Source organism: Orcinus orca, chromosome 17, assembly GCF_937001465.1.
Source record: "Orcinus orca chromosome 17, mOrcOrc1.1, whole genome shotgun sequence".
NCBI lineage: Eukaryota > Metazoa > Chordata > Mammalia > Artiodactyla > Delphinidae > Orcinus > Orcinus orca.
Window position 1 is genome coordinate 34,309,251 of NC_064575.1, and position 12,664 is coordinate 34,321,914.

Consider the following 12,664-nt stretch of genomic DNA (forward strand, 5'->3'; position numbering starts at 1 on the left):
AAAAGGGAACACTCTTGTACTGTTGCTGGGAATGTAAATTGATACAGTCACTATGGAGAACAGTAGGTAGGGTCCTTAAAAAACTAAAAATAGAACTACCATACAACCCAGCGATCCCACTGCTGGGCGTATACCCTGAGAAAATCATCATTCAAAAAGAGACATGTACCACAATGTTCTTTGAAGCTCTATCTACAATAGCCAGGACATGGAAGCATCCTAAGTGTCCAGCGACAGATGAATGGATAATGAAGATGTGGCACATATATACAATGGAATATTACTCAGCTCTAAAGAGAAACGAAATTGAGTTATTCATAGTGAGGTGGATGGACCTAGAGTCTGTCATACAAAGGGAAGTAAGTCAGAAAGAGGAAAACAAATCCCATATGCTAACACATATATATGGAATCTACAAAAAAAAAGAAAGAAAGAAAAAATGGTTCTGAAGAACCTAGGGGCAGGACAGGAATAAATACGCAGACATAGAGAATGGACTTGAGGACACGTGGAGGGGGAAGGGTAAGCTGGGACAAAGAGAGAGTGGCATGGACATATATACACTACCAAATGTAAAATAGACAGCTAGTGGGAAGTAGCCACATAGCACAGGGAGATCAGCTCAGTGCTTTGTGACCACCTAGAGGGGTGGGCAAGAGGGAGGAGATGTGGGGATATATGTTTATGTATAGCTGATTCACTTTGTTATAAAGCAGAAACTAACACACCATTGTAAACCAATTATACTCCAATAAAGATATTTAAAAATAATAAATAAATAAAATGTGAATGACTGTTTTACATGTGATTCATCACAAAATCATAAAAGTGCAATTCTCCATTGCATATGTTTAAGAATATATTCATGATGCTAAGGTCCTCATATGACTGTTGCTTTGGTCTTGAAACATGTAGAAATTTTTTCTTGAATTTCTATCAAACACAACTACCCAGCTGCCATTAACAAGTGATGTGCAAAGTCAGAGAGGGTCAACGCTTGTAGGATTAGGTAGGATTAGGGAAAATTTTCTCCATTCTGTGAAGTGTCAACGTCATTTATTGAACACCCACTAAGTGTAAAACAGGGCAGGATACTAAAATACTGAAAAAATGGACAACATATACTTTAAGTCTTCAAAGAGGTGATACTGACATTAAAATACGTGAAAATAACCAACAAAATGAAGAGTGCTATACTATCATTTTAGATAACAAATATGTGAGTTAAAATACATTTCTATGTGATCAAATATAAGCTGTTATTATTAAGGATTGACAACTATATTTGTATTGAGGAGAACTGTATTGAAGCAGCCTATGAACTTATTAATGGTTTATTGATTGATTGACTTATAGATCTTGGAAAGCAAAAATTTTCTTAAGGTCAAGTTGTAATGGTAGGAAAGTAAAGACCATGTAGTATTTAGGATTGTGAAGAATTTGAAAGACTTCCTAGGCAGATGAAATAGGGATATATTGGAATATAAGGAAAAGAACTTGTACTCCAGATAAGTGAATGCAGTTGGGTGAATGGATATTTGCTGTATGAAAGAAGTGGGGAGAACTACTGGAACTGGATTTTGGTGGGTTAGAGTATGAGTATCTTGAATGCCAAGCTAGGGTATTGAGATTCCATCTGGCAGGCTGTTTTTGAAGGATGGCAAGCCCAGGAAGCCAGGGCTGAGTAGTCCATTGCTAGTCATAGTCAGGGACTCAATCATTCAGCCTGGTTGTCTAATTTTTCTACTGCAGGAAATTCATCTGAAGAAAGGTTGGGTGGAAGACTGTGATGGGCTGAAGACCACTTATCCTTACTCTTACTACTAAAATCACTAAAATGCTAAACCTTTAATGGAACAGCCTTCTGGCTTGACTAGGAACACTACTTCACAAAGAAAGGATGAAACCAAAAGGTTTATCCAACTCAGACCTAGAAGTGGGGAGAATGGTGGGAAGGCTGCAAATAGTCAATCATTTAATACTGAATGGAGAATTAAGGACTCTAGAACTAACCTTTGGAGAAAAGTAAGAACAGAAAAGATAAGATTTGGAACACTCATTATTATTCCTGTTTTCATATAACAGGGTTTCCTGTCATCCAACTATTCGTTATCTACATCCTAATGTTAAGGTGTCTATAGATTCCAGCCCTTCTAAGTCAGCAAACTGCTCATCCTGTTTCAGAAAATTACTCACTGATGGATTCATAACATAAACATAATACCGTATAATAGAAATAAAATTCAAATCAACTTTAAAGTGAAATTCTGAATTTTAAAGATATAATATCATGAAGCCATTGTAAATAATACCAGAGATCTGCTGGGTTAAACATACAAAGCCATTGATAAATGAGGATGTGCAGTTAACAATTTAAAGAAGAGATACAATAGAAGTAAAAGAAAAAACAATTGAGTATCAAATAATTAAGAGAAGGCCTTGGAAAACTGTTGAATTTTTACCAGAATTAGCCTGTTTGAGCTGCTAACATTGAACATGCAGGGAAGGAGAGTTTACTGTCCCATAAACCAGTTTTGCTGAAATAATCACTCAAAACAAAATGTAATTCTTTTTTTTAATTGTAGCACTTGTGCTTAATTAAAATTTAACCTAAATTTTACTGGCTATAAGAGAAAATATACTGGATTCATTTATATAATAACATATTTTGACATAAATTTCAAATGAAAATTATTTTCAAATGTATTTTCAATTACTCTTCAGTCACTATTTACAGATGATTTGAAGTATATGGATTTTTTTTTTCATGTACAAATCATCCTTGAAAAATGAGGATTCTTTTACTTGAATAGGACTTATCTTAATCCAGAGATCAGATCTAGGTCCAATAGACAAAATTTTAAAACTTAAAATTTTCTAATAGTAAAAGGCACTTAAAAGGTTAAAACCTCCTAATAGACCAGCATTCCGACTATAGAATCAGCTGATTTATGGGTAGTGAGCATTTTGTTATCAAAATACTCATCCACAGCTGAGTGAGCCTATAGCATGGATACATGGTAGATTTCTGTACCAGAAATTGGATGAGCTTGTGTGTGGATCTCCTTCCAAATGCTAAGATTTCAAGGGCTTAACTGAGACCAGAACAGCATTTTCCAAAGTTGCTAGAAACAAAGAGTCCTTTAAAATGTTCCACTGACAAAGGGTTGTAGAGCCAAATAAAGTTTAAAAACACTTCAGACCAAACTCTACTTAACAGTGAAATTCACAGAGCACATTATAGCTCATTCCATATCTCAAAAGTCCTCCAGTCACGAAACATGTTTAAATTTCCTGAACCCAGGATTTCTCAAGTTTATTTTACTACAAAATCCTTTTTCTTACTTTTTTTTCTTTTTTGTTGACTTCACATTCACTAATGTCCCATGGGAGCATAGGTGAGATTCAAAATATTTAACAAACTTCAAGTGAAGGCACTAAACAATCAGAAGGCTGTCTGACTAATTAGAATGACCGTAAAACTAGTGTTCTTTGGATCACTATTTAGAGGAAAAATCTGGTTTAAACCTGAGATCTTAATTGATAATCTAATGCCATCAATCTGCAAAGTTGCCTTAATTAGTAGGGTGTTTTTTTTCTTTTTTTTGGTTACAGTTGCTGGACTTAAAATGTAGCTGATATAATGTAAATCATTTCAAAAAGGTCAAATGTATGATGTCACATGTTCTCTAGCATCAAATCCATTTCACTAAGTCTAAAATAATCTTTCAAGAGACGCAATACTTTTTTAACCCTGGAAGGTTCGGTTGTAACTTTAAAATAACTTAAAGACAGTTTTCAAAACTAAACTAAAAATTGAAAAAATAAATAATAAGTAGAAAAGGGCAAGAGCTAAAGTAAGAGACATTTTCACTGGCCATTCAAAAATTCTCTTCTTAAATCTGATTTTTAAAAATTAATAGAAAAGACTGGCAATTAACTTATTTTCCCTGGTGACTACTGCCTGTTTGGGGTGATACAAACATTTACCTAGATAACTGTGCTTTAGGAGTAATAAGATTTATATTTTTGGTCTCTGTCCCAGTTTCTGCCACAGTTTCTAAAACCCTTGGGATTTCATAAGTGATGAGATGATAATGGTGTCTTTTGTTATGTTAACAAGGTGATCTTTAGAAAGCACCTAAGGATGGGAGCCGGCAGCCTGTGGAGCCAACCTTGTGATTGGAGGTTGGAACTTTCGGTCCCACCCCCTTGCCCTCAGGGCAGGGAAGAGCCACTCAAGACTGAGCTCAATCGCCCATGGCCAATGAGTTATTCAGACATGCCTGTGTACTGAAGCCTCCATAAACCCCCAAGGACAGGGTTCAGGGAGCTTCCCAGTTGGTGAGCACATGGAGATTTGGGGAGAGTGGGCTCCATGCTTTCTCCCCATACCTCGTCCTATACATGTTTTCTATCTGGCTGTTGCTGAGTTTTATCATGTTATAATACACCCGTTAATCTAGTTAATAGAATATTTCTGTGAGTTCTATGAGTCACTTGGGCAAATTAATTAAAGCTAAGAAGGGGGTCGTTGGAACCTCTGATCTGTGGTACAAGGGTCAGAAGCACAGGTGACAACATATACTTGGTGACTGGCACCTGAAGTGTGTGTGTGCATTCCTGCTGGACTGAGCCCTTAACATGTGAGATCTGATGATATCTACAGGTAGATAGTGCGAGAATTGAGTTGAATTATAGGACACCCAGCCGTTTGAGCACTGCTACGCTCTCTCATTGGAAATGGGGTACTCAGGACCACTTAATGCTTTCCAGGCTCTGGCTTCTGTGAATTCATGACAACAGTAACCTCTGAAACATACACATGTACGTCTGCCACAAAAAACTTCTGATAGACACATAAGAAATTAATAAAAGTTGCTAAGAAAGGGGGTAAGGGACCTAACGTTGGTTGGATGAGGGGCAAAAATATTCCAGAAGGTATTACTACTACTATTTATCTTTTGATAGTATGTGATTTTTAAATATGTGATCTCATTAGATTTTCCAAATACAAATAAACAAGATAATTATCATTTTTTTTAAAAAAAGGCTGAAGAAAATGTAGTTTTATATACTTCAGAAAAAAGAAAATTGAGGGAGGATTTGATTATAGCGTTCAGTAGGCCAAGAAATGTGAATAAAGAAAGAATTACTATAAAGGGGCCGGAAAAATGATTTAGGAGACAAGACTTTAGGAGACACTTTCTGATAAGCAGAGCAGTAACTCTTGCCCATTTCCTTTGTTTTTGGCCACGAATGGTTAAAGGCTCCTGTGACAGGGCTACAAGGGGACTAGTGTCCACATCAAGTGGATAGCTTAGATCCTGATACCAACTACTGGAAATTATCCAGGGCCCAGGAAAGAAGTACTGGTAAGCTGCAGTTGCCAGCACGGTGCTTGGTAGATGTAAATATTTGTGGGTCTGCTAAATTAACGGTAAGACTATAATTCATAATATCTTGCACACAAACTAGATTGGTAAGTTTTCAGTGGATGACTTTATTACCATTCAGAACTCAGTTAGATGGAACAGTACTCCTCAATGATTGAGAAATCAATCTTCCTCAATCTTCACGTATCACCATCTGCAAACATTGCTCTCTCTCACAGATTACCTGCCTTCAGCTATGGATGAGACAGTGAGATGCATTTCATTCTCCTCTTCCTGGACACACAGAACAATGACCTTTTCTAACCTCCCTTGGAGCCAGGCAGAGGTCAAGTTTTTGCATTCTTGTTGAAAGGGTATGGGTCTACCACTTTCAGGCCTGGCCAGGAGATATTATGCATGATTGCCCATGTTCCCTTCTGCTGTAGTTTAGGTAGTCATGCATTTAAGACAACACCTCAAGGTGGAGGGGGGCATGGGTTCCTGATTCACTACTTGAAAGCAATCTGCTAAGAATGAACCACCTAATTCACACTGGTCTCTGACAAGAGAAATAAACATTTATTAAGTTAAGACACTTGGCTTTCAGGAGTGTTTGTTAGACTACCTAGCATCAATTACCTTGAGTAATTCATTGCTAAACTGGTACACTGGTAATAACCACGGACTAGTGATGAGTCTACTTAATTCCAATCCTCTCCATTTCTCATTGCTGATTTACTCTATACTCACCAGAAATTATTTTTCATAGGACTTCTTGATGACCATGTCAGTCTAGAATTATCCATAGTACCTCTATGTCTATCTCTTCCTCCAATTCAACTTCCCAGTAGGGGACCTGGCATTACCCCTCTGTGTAGATACAACCATGGAGGATCAGGTCCTAACGAGATCGTATCTAGAAGGGCCCTGTTCTGCAAGGTTTATGGTTTATTTTGCTATACCTTGGATTCATATGTTGGTTTAAAATTAAAAGTGACATGATTTTTGAAGGTTGAAGCTGAGTGGTTGAACCAAATTTCTATAATCAAGTTAACATATATTTTCCCCCTGAGTCTGTACTAGGTCATTTCTTAAAACTTATTTTTTCTATCCTATGAATCTATATGTTTACATAAGCATTAGCTATTATTCCCAACGTCTATGTTATGGACGGAAAATAGGATTCTTCTCGTGTCCCAACTCAAATCAAACAGTAAAGCATTGTTTACATTATACAAGGTTTACATTGCACAGGACTGTTTATATTCTACAAGGATCCTGAGGTCATGTCTAGACCCAATGGGAAAAAATGTCATAATAGATTAGTAAGGACTGTAATGAAGATGGAAGGGGAAAGTGGTGGCATATGTGCTAGGCATTTATTTCCCCAACTGAGGTCATTTCCTTGTCATGTATCACAATGCTACTGTAGTTGCTCATGTGCTACAATCCACTGCCCACCCATCCACCCATCTAACATTTTTGAGGACTTAATCTGTGCCAAGGACTCTACTCTCTGCCTGAAAGGCAAGTGAAAAATACAACCCAGGTCTTTCCTGAAGGAGCACATAAAGGAAGACTGATCTCTGAATAGTAAGTGACACAAGATAATGGCTGAATGGGTGGTTTCTTTTATCGTGTACTTGCAGGATAGAAAGCAGAGAGAAAAATAGCTCCAAAGAGTTGGACAGTTATATTATCATTGATTTTCGAGTGATCGCCAATTAAAGGGCATGCTTAGCAGCTAGAAATGAGGACCTCATTAGATGACTACAAGAGCCAGACACTTTCCCTTAAACTCTCAGTTCCATTTTCATTTCATGAAGAGACAGCTTGGGAAGTCAGAGGTCACGCTCTTGTATGTCCACAACAGGGATGATTTAAGGCACTGGTAAGCTCCTGCTGAGCTGCCACCTAAGGTCATACGACTGTGAATCATGGCGGGATATAATGACTTGGGCAACATTCTCTCCTGCAAATACGTACAAGATGGATGATGAATAGTATTGAAGTATAATATATGGTGCCGATCATGAATTTAAATTCCCTCAGAAATGGAGGAGAAATAATTAGCAAAGGACATTCTTGACTGCGTTGAGCAGCAATGCCTCTCTGACTCCTGAGACACTCATTTTCAGCAGTCAGGCCACAAGATGTGTCTTCAATTTCTGCAAAATCTAGTTCTAGCTAAATTTTGGGAACTCATGGGAACATGATCTTAATGGATGTCTCATGTTTCTCATGCAGTGTGGCTGTGGAATTTTATGGGATGGAGTCAACAAAAAAGACAGGTCCTTTTTTACAGCATTCTTTATATCTGTTCAATCTTGTCACTACCATAGTGTCCTACTAAAAGAACGTTTCAGGGACTGTGTGAGGCCTGGTACAGTGCGTTTTTATAGTCAGAGTGGGTCAGCGGATGGAGAATCACATGAGAGAAAACAAGAGGATGAGGTGCTATTCCTGGCTCCAGCTTCACCTCAGATAATGACCTTGGCAGAAGCACTTAACCTCACTTTGAATCTTTGAACCTCAGTTTTCTCATCTGTGAAATGAGGAAAGAACATCTGCCCCTTTGTTCCCTCTCAGGATTGTTGGAGGATTAAACAGATCAGGGCTATAACCTGAAGTACGGTGACCCCATGAGGAAAAATGTTAGACATCACTTAACTATATAATATTCTTTTTAATCATTACTAATTTCCAAAGGTGAAGAAAACCTTGTTAAAAAAAATATGTAAGCTGATTGTTTTTCTGGAAACAAAATAAAGGCTCAACTAGCAACCCTGCATTAAAAAAGAGAACCTGAAATGCACATTCCAAATCTACTTCGAAACAGAAAGACCCCCAAATTCCTTCCAGTTTCCTAAGATTTTTCCACTATAATTTTTTTTCATTATTGTCTTCTTCATAAAACATTAGTTATATTTTGGGGTTTTGCTATTGCATAGTTTAGCATATATAAGGAAATCGTCTTTCCAATTCAGTAATAAAAAAGGGAGTACAGGAGAGAAGAAGGAAGAGAGGGAAGGAGGAAGGAATAAACAGAGAACAAACCCACGTGGCTAGAAGAAACTGACCTGAGAAGACAAAACAATTCATAATTTAAAATACTATATAATACAAATGAAGTTAAAGATGTGTTTGCCCAGAAGAGGACTGACTTGAAGTAAACTGATATGATTTTCTGGATAACACCCTGTATTTCCCTGCTTTAGTGAAACAGTCAGTCATAGAAGAGCTCTATCTACGGGGAAATTATGAAAGAAATAATCTTCATTTCTCCATGATTCTTTAAAACCAAATTGGACTTTATTCCTTCTTATGTCTCTCTCAAACTCCACTCCTCGACATAGAAAATAGCATTCTGGAATGACTTAGAATTAGAGATCAGTCAATATTTCGTGATTTTAAGGTTCTTCATTAGGAACAATGTGAATTCGGGCCCAATAATCCTAATCCTAGCTTTTTCTTTAGTTCTATAGTTCTATTAGGCCATGTTGTTAGAGCACTGTTTACACTTACTGCCAATTGTCTCTGGATTGGAGGTCAAACTGTTACTTACCTTCTTCAGCATACCCTTCAATGATTAAATGCCCCCAAGGACTTTGAAGAATCATTTTCATCTTGTAAATATTTTTTAATTGACATCTTAACTTTATAGTTGCTTCCCCTTTGAGGGAAAGAGACTAGGGTGATGGAGGGTTTTTGCTTCTTACTTTGTATTTTTTCAAGTACTTATTACTTTTTAAATTAAAATCAAGGAACCAGCACAAGAATGCTAGTAAGGTATGAGTGAGATGTAATGCTTGGTGTGCATAAGGCTTCAATAGTCCACTGTGAGAGTGCAGCCTTTTGAACAACCTCAGTGATAAGTGGGAACCACTTGTCCAAGACTATTTTATTTAAGATGCAATACTCATTTCTATTCCCTTCAATACATTTTAAGTACCCCAAGCTAGAATAATGGGGCTAGAGGTGCAAGAAGAATATTATACCAAACAGGGGCAATATAAAAAAAAATTACAATCAAATTTTCCTTATTAAAAATATAAGTCAAAAACCTAAATACACTATTATTCCACAGAGTTTTAGGGTATATTAAAATCATTGTGATAGGATGTTTCAAAAATTATGGTGCAATCCCCTTCTGACACCCTCATTCCTGAGTCACCACTTCAGCAGGACTGGGCTTTGGCATACTCAACCCACATGATGAGACAATAGCAAAAGAGCTTGATGGCTCAGTTGCCGAGGACTAGCCCACTAGGTTCTGAAGACAAGTGGACCAGGTGCTCCCACTGTCCAAGCCAACCACCAAACCTGTGAGTGAGGCTGTCTCAGACCAGCTCTCACTCAGCTGATCCATCAGTTGACTAAAACTGCATGAAGGAGCCCAGATAAAACCAAAAGTAAAACACTACCCAGATGAATGCAGTCCCAAATGGCCAAGTAATTGCTATTTTAAGCCAGTAAGTTTTTTGTTGTTGTTGTTTTGTTTTTTATATCTTTATGGGAGTATAATCTCTTTACAGTGGTGTGTTAGTTTCTGCTTTATAACAAAGTGAATCAGTTATACATATACATATGTTCCCATATCTCTTCCCTCTTGTGTCTCCCTCCCTATCCCACCCCTCTAGGTGGTCACAAAGCACCAAGCTGATCTCCCTAAGCCACTCAGTTTTGAGGTGGTTTGTAATACAGCAAAAGCTAATCTATACTATAATACAATTTGGTCAAGTGGGTTTATCCTTGAGAATGCAAGGTTGGTTCAGTATCAGCCAATCAATTCATGTGATTCACTGTATTAGTTAAACAAAAGGAGAAAATCATATCATCATTCTTTTTAGATAGAGGAGATAAAAAGCATCCCATGAGGTTCAAAATCTATTGGGTAGGGTAAATTTTATAAAACTAGATCCAAATAATAACTATCTTTCCTTGATAAAGGCTATATACCAAAAATACATGGCACATGTATACATTAACAAAAATAATTATACTACTAATTTTTTTAAAAAATTAGCATTTCCTTTAAGGAGAGAATTGAGATAAAGATTTCTAACATTACTGGTCTATTGGAACTGACCTTTTTGGAGCTGTGTATTGAGAGAAATAGAAAGAGAGAAGGTTTAGAAGAATATAGATAAAAATGTCATATTTATAGATTGTTTTGATTATGTATGTCATTGGAAACACAGGAAAATCAGTAAGCTATTAAATCTAAGAAAAGAGCTCAACATAGGGGCTGGAAAAAAATTAATACACCAAAATCAAGTGTGTTCCTCCATAGCATCAATATCTAGATACAATACAAGATGAATTTACCATAGTAACAAAACCTATAGAGAGTATGGGGTTTCACCTAATAAATTATGCAGAAAATCTTCATAATGAAAACTTTATTAGAGGACACATGAGTAAAAGAAATATATATCACAGGTATGGATGAGTTGACTTACTATAATAATATAAATGTCCTTATATTAATCTATAAAATTAAATGCAACTGTAATAAAAGGCCAAGCTCGTTTGTTTTTTTTTTTTGAGGGACAGCATAAAAAACTGATTCTAAAATGTATCTGGGGGACTTCCCTGGTGGCGCAGTGGTTGAGAATCCGCCTGCCAATGGAGGGAACATGGGTTCAATCCCTGGTCCAGGAAGATCCCACATGCCACGGAGCAACTAAGCTGGTGCACCACAACTGCTGAGCCTGCACTCTAGAGCCCACGAGCCACAACTGCTGAAGCCCACGAGCCTGGAGCCTGTGCTCCTCAACAAGGGAAGACACTGCAATGACAAGCCTGTGCACCACAACAAAGAGTTGCCTCCTGCCCCACCCCTCGCTGCAACTAGACAAAGCTCACATGCAGCAATGAAGACCCAATGCAGCCAAAAAAAAGAAAAAAAAAGAGCAGATTGCTCTATCTTCTATAAAAAAATTAAAATAAAATAAAATAAAATGTATCTGGAAGAATAAAGTTCTCCATACAGCTAAGGTAGTTTTGAAAAATAAGCTCAAAATGGAGAATGTGCCCTACACATTAAGATATATTGGGAAGTCATGATAGATAAGAACTGTGTGATGCCCTTGGAAGAAATGGCAAACAAGAAAACAAATCAAACAGGTGGCCTAGAAATAGAGCTATATACAGATAGGAAGTTGGCACATGAAAGAGATGGAATCATAGTCCAATGGAGGAAGCTGAATTACAGCTTTTGGGGAAACAGTCTCATTTTCAAAAGAGAGATGAGACTGGATCTTAACCTAGTGATATCACTTATGTTGTACCCAGTCCTATATAGCTCACCTAATCTTCATAAAAAAATCCACAAGGCATAAACTATTATCTTCATTTTACAGGTGGAAAAACTGAAGTATGAGAGATAAAATGACTAGCCTAAAAAGTACATGGTGGAGCTGGAACTTAAACCCCACAGAAATCATTCTATTAACCATTATGTTATATAATTCCACCTAATGTACAAAACTAAAATACAATAGTTTTAATATCTAAATGTGAAATATAAAATCTAGAGAGAATAAAAGAAATTGCAAGGTAATATATTTGTGATTTCACGGAATAGATCTTTGAAAAATAAAGAAGCATACATTGTATGAAGCAAAAGTGATGAATTTAACTATATATTAAAATTATAAATTTATTAATACAAAAAATCTGATTTAAAAAAATGGGCAGAAGAGCTGAATAGACAGTTTTCCAAAGAAAACATACAGATGGCCAACAGGCACATGAAAAGATGCTCAACATCACTAGCCATCAGGGAAATGAAAATCAAAACCACAATGACAGATCACCTCACACATGTCAGAATGGCTATCATAAAAAAGAACAAAAATAACAAGCCTTGGCGAGGATGTGGAGAAAAGGGAACCCTGGTACACTGTTGGTGGGAATGTTAACTGATGTAGCCACTAGAGGGGTGGGATAGGGAGAGTGGGAGGGAGACACAAGAGGAAGAAGATATGGGGACATATGTATATGTATAGCTGACTCATTTTGTTATAAAGCAGAAACTAACACACCATTGTAAAGCAACTATACTCCAATAAAGATGTTAATAAAAACAAAAACAAAACAGAACTACCATATAATCCAGTAATTCCACTCCTGGGTATATATCTGAAGAAAACAGAAACACTGATTTGAAAAGATGCATGCACCCACATCCAGTGTTTATAACAGCATTGTTTACAATAGCCAAGATATGGAAGCAACCTAAGTGTCCATCAACAGTTAAATGAATAAAGAATACGTGCCATATA

General features: G+C 36.9%; 1 protein-coding gene across 40 annotated transcripts in view; it reads right to left on the reverse strand.

The window, feature by feature from the left end:
• The window catches only part of LOC125961818 (metabotropic glutamate receptor 7-like), a 411,772-nt gene that overhangs the window by 360,059 nt on the left and 39,049 nt on the right, over positions 1-12,664 (reverse strand). Inside the window, exon 5 of one of the 40 annotated variants that reach the window (XR_007472854.1) lies at positions 8,941-9,048. The exons of the other annotated variants lie outside the window; for them this stretch is intronic. The gene's annotated coding sequence lies outside the window, so the exon portion shown is untranslated. The remainder of the gene's footprint in view (positions 1-8,940; positions 9,049-12,664) is intronic. 40 annotated transcript variants of the gene reach the window in all.